Raw genomic sequence first — 6,000 nt, 5'->3', positions numbered from 1 at the left:
ACAAAGCAAATGAGCTCCCAGAACTGAGAACCTGGTTTTACATCTGTGCAGCTCCTATTACATGGGATTCAAATTCAGCTGCTGCCACCCAAGCTGCCAGCTTCCGGATTCTCTGAGAGGAAGGCTGGGGAGCCAAGGGAGGCGGGCATGTGTCTTAGTCTGTTTGGGCTGCTGTAACAAGATACTAGAGACCAAGCGGCTTATAACAACAGGAATTTATTCCTCACAGTTCTGGAAGCTGCAGGTCTGAGATCAGGGTGCCCACAAGGTCAGGTGAGGGTCCTCTTCTGGCTGCAGATCTCTCACTGCGTTCTCAAGTGGCTGACGGGGCAACGGATCTCCTGAGGGCTCTTTTATAAGGGCACTAATCCTGGGACTTCCCTGGTGGTCCAGTGGCTAAGACTCTGCACTCCCATTGCAGGGAGCCAGGGTTTGATCCCTGCTTAGGGAACTAAATCCCACATGCCAAAACTAAGAGTTTGCATGCAGCAACTATAGGTTCCACATGTCACAAGATCAAAGATCCTGTGTGCTGCAACTAGGGCTTGGCACAGCCAAATAAATAAATAGTTTTTAAAATAAATAAGAGCACTAATCCCATACATGAGGGCTCCACCCTCATGACCTAATCACCTCCCAAAGACCTACCTTCAAATATCATCATCTTGGGCATCAGTTTTGAACTAATGTTGGAATTTAGTTTTCAACTAATATGAATTTGGGGGGGCAGATGCATTCAGGCCATAGCAGCGTGCCCGGGAATTTCACTCATTGGTTCCATCACTCAGTGAATGACTCAGTCATGGAACAGACGTGCACTGGCCCCTGCCATGTGCCACAGCCCAGGCTGGACGCCAGGGCTACAGCACACACCAGCTAATCTCAGGGGCCCTGCCCTGCCTAGCTGAGGAGGAAGATACAGTCCTACGTGATCAGGGCGGGGCTGGGAGCACAGAAGTGGAACCCATATGTGGAGGAGGGTCAGTGAGAGACTTGGGGTGGAGGTGGACAGTTGAGCTGGGATGCAAGTATGAGTAGATGTCAGCCTGGGAAAGGGAGTCAGGAAGGACCTTTCAGGCAGAGGGGACAGCCTGGGAAAGATGAGAAGGCAGAGTGTAGACACAGAGGGGGCCCTCCCGCAATGCTCTTTTGTTTCAAGATCAGAATCTTTGGAGGGGCGGGTGTGTCCAGCACCACGTGATCCGCATGTCCACTGTGCCCCTCACCCTTAGCCCCAGTTAGATATTCCCATCACGGCACCCGAGTCAAGAGAGGCTCAGAGAGGTTGAGTGACTCGATGAGGGTCACACAGCAGACACTTTGGATCTGGACCGGCTTGGTAGGCCAGGGAGATGTTTACAGGGCGCTCTCCCAGAACCTCCAGGGTTTACAGTCTACATCCTCAGCAAGTCACCTCTCGCTGCTGAATCTCCGTTTCCTTGTCTGTAAAATAAGACTCAGGTGAAGTGCGACCCACACACCTGTTAGAGCCACGTCTCTCACTCGTTAGGGCAGCTGGCCTGGAAGCTGTGGTCCCTAGGGGAGGCTCAGCTACAAACCCTGTCCCAGCTCAGCCAGGGACAACGGGAACCCCCTGCAGGCATCTGGCCCAGTTGGCAGGAGACCCCCGGGAGCTGTGCCTGCTTCACTGTGATCATTTCATGACTCGTGAAACACTGGTCTCGAGTGCCTCTGAGCTGACCCGACCCCAGGACCCAGCTCCTCTGTGGCCGGAGGACAGGCTTCAAACACCTGACCGGGCCCCTCCCTCTGCCAGGCCCATGCTGGGCACCTCCCACAGATGCCATCACTCAATTCCCGAAGAACCCAGTGAGGTCAGTACCTGCATTCCCACTTTCCAGAGGGAGGTTTGGGGTTGGGAGCACCACCCGCAGAGCCTTCGCCATGCGGAGGGCAGCCTGGAGTGATGAGGCCCCTCTTGTGGGCAAGGAATGGCCTCCATGTCTTCATCTGGGGATCTGACTTCCCAGGTTCACATGAGGAGTAACCACCAAACAATAAGAGTGAAAAGTGAAAGTGGTCATCGCTCAGTTGTGTCTGTCTTTGTGACCCCATGAACCGTAGCCCGCCAGGCTGCTCTGTCCATGGAATTCTCCAGGCAGGTATACTGGAGTGGGTTGTCATTATCTTCTCCAGGGGAACTTCCTGACCCAGGGATAGAACCTGCCCACACTCCCTGGACTTCCCGTATCTTCCGCCTCCTTCTAGACAGTGACAGAGGGTGTCTTTTGTGGGATCATCTAACGGGCAGAGTTACAAATGTTTTTTACCTCGACTAGAGTGAGACAGCAAAGGGGACTTCCCCTGGTGGTCCAGTGGCTAAGGCCCCACACTCTCAGTGCGGGGTGCATGGGTTCCTGGTCAGGGAACTAGAGCTCGCATGCCACCACTAAGACCTGGTGCAGCCAAAGAGATAAATATTAAAAAATAAAAAAGTAAAGTTATAGACAGCAGAAGGAACGTCCCAGCCGCGGGGGCTGTGAGCAGAAAAATATGTGTTGCCCATATTCGAGGCTGAGAGGTGCTGAGATAAAAAACCTTTCCCAAGACAGCAAGAAGGGCAGATAGCCCTTCCAAGTTTCTTCTGCCTTAGGATCCTAGAAGCAGGACTGCAGCGGGCCTGCACAGTGCCATCTCCCATGTATGCTTCTTCCTGGGGATAGGAAATGCCAGGCTATTGTCTGGCACAGCGGGGGAAGGAGAGTTCCTCAGTGACTGGATCCTGGGATTGGTGAGAACACCCCTTTTGCCACCCCATGCACGCCAGCCCCCCAGAGCAGCTGGGCAGCATTTCTGCTGTCTGTGGGCTCATTTATCATTCCAAGGGGGGCATTGCTGCTGTGAGGTCCCTGGGGACAGCTCCGCCAGGCCCGTCTGATTGAAATCCAAGCCCAGTGCGCACACAGCCCAGGGAAGTGGCCGCCCAGAACCTGAAATAAATAACGCCACAGGCAGGAGGCACAAATCTGCCGCTAATTACGGCATATCCTGATTAAATGGGGTGCGTAAATAAATATTTCAGCTTGGAAGATGAATCGGCCAAGAGGACTGCCGTGGCCAGGCCCGCTCTGAGCCTCTCTCATCCCCGTAGGAGGAGACAAAGGACAGAGCTGTGGCCTCCCTTGCTGTGGGACTCAGGGTCAATCACTCTCCCCAGTCTTGGCCTCAGTTTCCTCATCCATCAAATAAGTATCAGCGATCACCCATCAGCCAATTTCAAAGGTCTGGAGGGAGAATCTGAAAGGGCATTTGGGGTGACTGGGTGTCACAGAGCCAAGGAGGAGTGACATTAACAGGAAAGAGAAAATAATTCAGGGCTTGGTGGTCTTGAGTTGGAATCTCAGCTCTGGGACCAGCCCTTTGCCTCAGTTTCCCCTTCTCTGTACGTTGGGTGAACCTGAAGAGCCGGTGGATTCTCTGGGTGCCGCACCCGGCACACAGCACAAGTGTAGCCCCTGCGAGGATACATGTCTGTGTTAGTCGCTCAGTCGTGTTCAACTCTTTGTGACCCCATAAACTGTAGCCCATCAGTCTCCTCTGTCCATGGAATTCTCCAAGCAAGAATGCTGAAGTGGGTTGCCATTTCCTCCTCCTGGGGATCTTCCCAACCCAGGGATCAAACCCGGGTCTCCTGCATGGGAGATGGATGCGTTACCACCTGAGCCACCAGGGAAGCCCAGCCCCCGTGAGGATAAGAGACACAATACACTTGAGTCTCGAGACATTGCTGTCATGAAACGTGGAGGTCTAGAAGAGCCAGCCCTAGGCATGGTCTGCACTCTCTACACCTGCTCAAACAGCCCCCTCCTAAAGACTCCTGTGTCTGTCCTAGCAGATGCCACCTACTCATTTCCGAGAGGCAGAGCGATAATAGAATCGGGGGCCCCGGGGAGCAGAGGAGGAGGGCGAATCATCCTGGAAAAGTTTAAATCAATTAACTCCCTTCCAGAAAACAGGCTGGGAAATGTAATGGAGAAATAATGACTTTTCTCCACGGGATGAAATGACATAGACCAGGGCTCAGTGAGGCATTGGGGAAGCAGGAGCAAGAGCCCTGACTGTGACTGCCTGTGTGACCCTGAGTACATCTTGTTTCCCTCTCTGAGCCTTCATTTTCCCATGTGTGCAAGGGGAGGGCTTGGGCCAGCATCGGGAGTGGTTAATAGATGGCATGCCTCCTACAGCTCTTCCCGCCTATGCCCATGGCAGGCATTGCTAATCAATCTCAGCATGGTTTTCACTGAACCTGGATGGGGTAGCAAAATTAACCCAAGCCTGTGCTCCAGGTATGTCCCCTGGGGAGGCCAGAGTTGGCATACAGGCACAGACTGGGTTTAGAGCTTCCAGAAGCCCTCCACTAGCACTAGGCCAGTATTCACCAATTACACTCTCACTGTTTTGATAGACTCAGAATCCATCAGAGCACCAATAGCAAAGGTTAGCACTCACCGAGTGTTAGCTGTGGATTAGCATCAGCATTAGCATTGGTCTAAATGCTTTCACGATGGTGTGATCACTTACCTAGAGCCAGACATCCTGGAATGTGAAGTCAAGTGGGCCTTAGAAAGCATCACTACGAACAAAGCTAGTGGAGGTGATGGAATTCCAGTTGAGCTATTTCAAATCCTGAAAGATGATGCTGTGAAAGTGCTGCACTCAGTATGCCAGCAAATTTGGAAAACTCAGCAGTGGCCACAGGACTGGGAAAGGTCAGTTTTCATTCCAATCCCACAGAAAGGCAATGCCAAAGAATGCTCAAACCATCACACAATTGCACTCATCTCACATGCTAGTAGAGTAATGCTCAAAATTCTCCAAGCCAGGCTTCAGCAATACGTGAACTGTGGACTTCCTGATGTTCAAGCTGGTTTTAGAAAAGGCAGAGGAACCAGAGATCAAATTGCCAACATCCCCTGGATCATGGAAAAGCAAGAGAGTTCCAGAAAAACATCTATTTCTGCTTGATTGACTATGCCAAAGCCTTTGACTGTGTGGATGGATCACAATAAACTGTGGAAAATTCTGAAAGAGATGTGAATACCAGACCACTTGACCTGCCTCTTGAGAAATCTGTATGCAGGTCAGGAAGCAACAGTTAGAACTGGACATGGAACAACAGACTGGTTCCAAATAGGAAAAGGAGTATGTCAAGGCTGTATATTGTCACCCTGCTTATTTAACTTCTATGCAGAGTGCATCATGAGAAACACTGGACTGGAAGAAACATAAGCTGGAATCAAGATTGCTGGGAGAAATATCAATCACCTCAGATATGCAGATGACATCACCCTTATGGCAGAAAGTGAAGAGGAACTAAAAGCCTCTTGATGAAAGTGAAAGAGGAGAGTGAAAAAGTTGGCTTAAAGCTCAACATTCAGAAAACGAAAATTATGGCATCTGGTCCCATCACTTCATGGCAAATAGATGGGGAAACAGTGGAAACTGTGTCAGACTTTATTTTCGGGGGCTCCAAAATCACTGCAGTTGGTGATTGCAGCCATGAAATTAAAAGACGCTTACTCCTTGGAAGAAAAGTTATGACCAACCTAGATAGCATATTGAAAAGCAGAGACATTACTTTGCCCACTAAGGTCCGTCTAGTCAAGGCTATGGTTTTCCCAGTGGTCACATATGGATGTGAGAGTTGGACTGTGAAGAAAGCTGAGTGCCGAATAATTGATGCTTTTGAACTGTGGTATTGGAGAAGACTCTTGAGAGTCCCTTGGACTGCAAGGAGATCCAACCAGTCCATTCTGAAGGAGATCAGCCCTGGGATTTCTTTGGAAGGAATGATGCTAAAGCTGAAGCTCCAGTACTTTGGCCACCTCATGCGAAGAGTTGACTCATTGGAAAAGACTCTGATGCTGGGAGGGATTGGGGACAGGAGGAGAAGGGGACGACCGAGGATGAGATGGCTGGATGGCATCACGGACTCGATGGACGTGAATCTGAGTGAACTCTGGGAGTTGGTGATGAACA

The sequence above is a fragment of the Ovis aries genome, chromosome 17 (assembly GCF_016772045.2).
Source record: "Ovis aries strain OAR_USU_Benz2616 breed Rambouillet chromosome 17, ARS-UI_Ramb_v3.0, whole genome shotgun sequence".
NCBI lineage: Eukaryota > Metazoa > Chordata > Mammalia > Artiodactyla > Bovidae > Ovis > Ovis aries.
Note: the sequence above shows the minus strand (reverse complement) of the source record.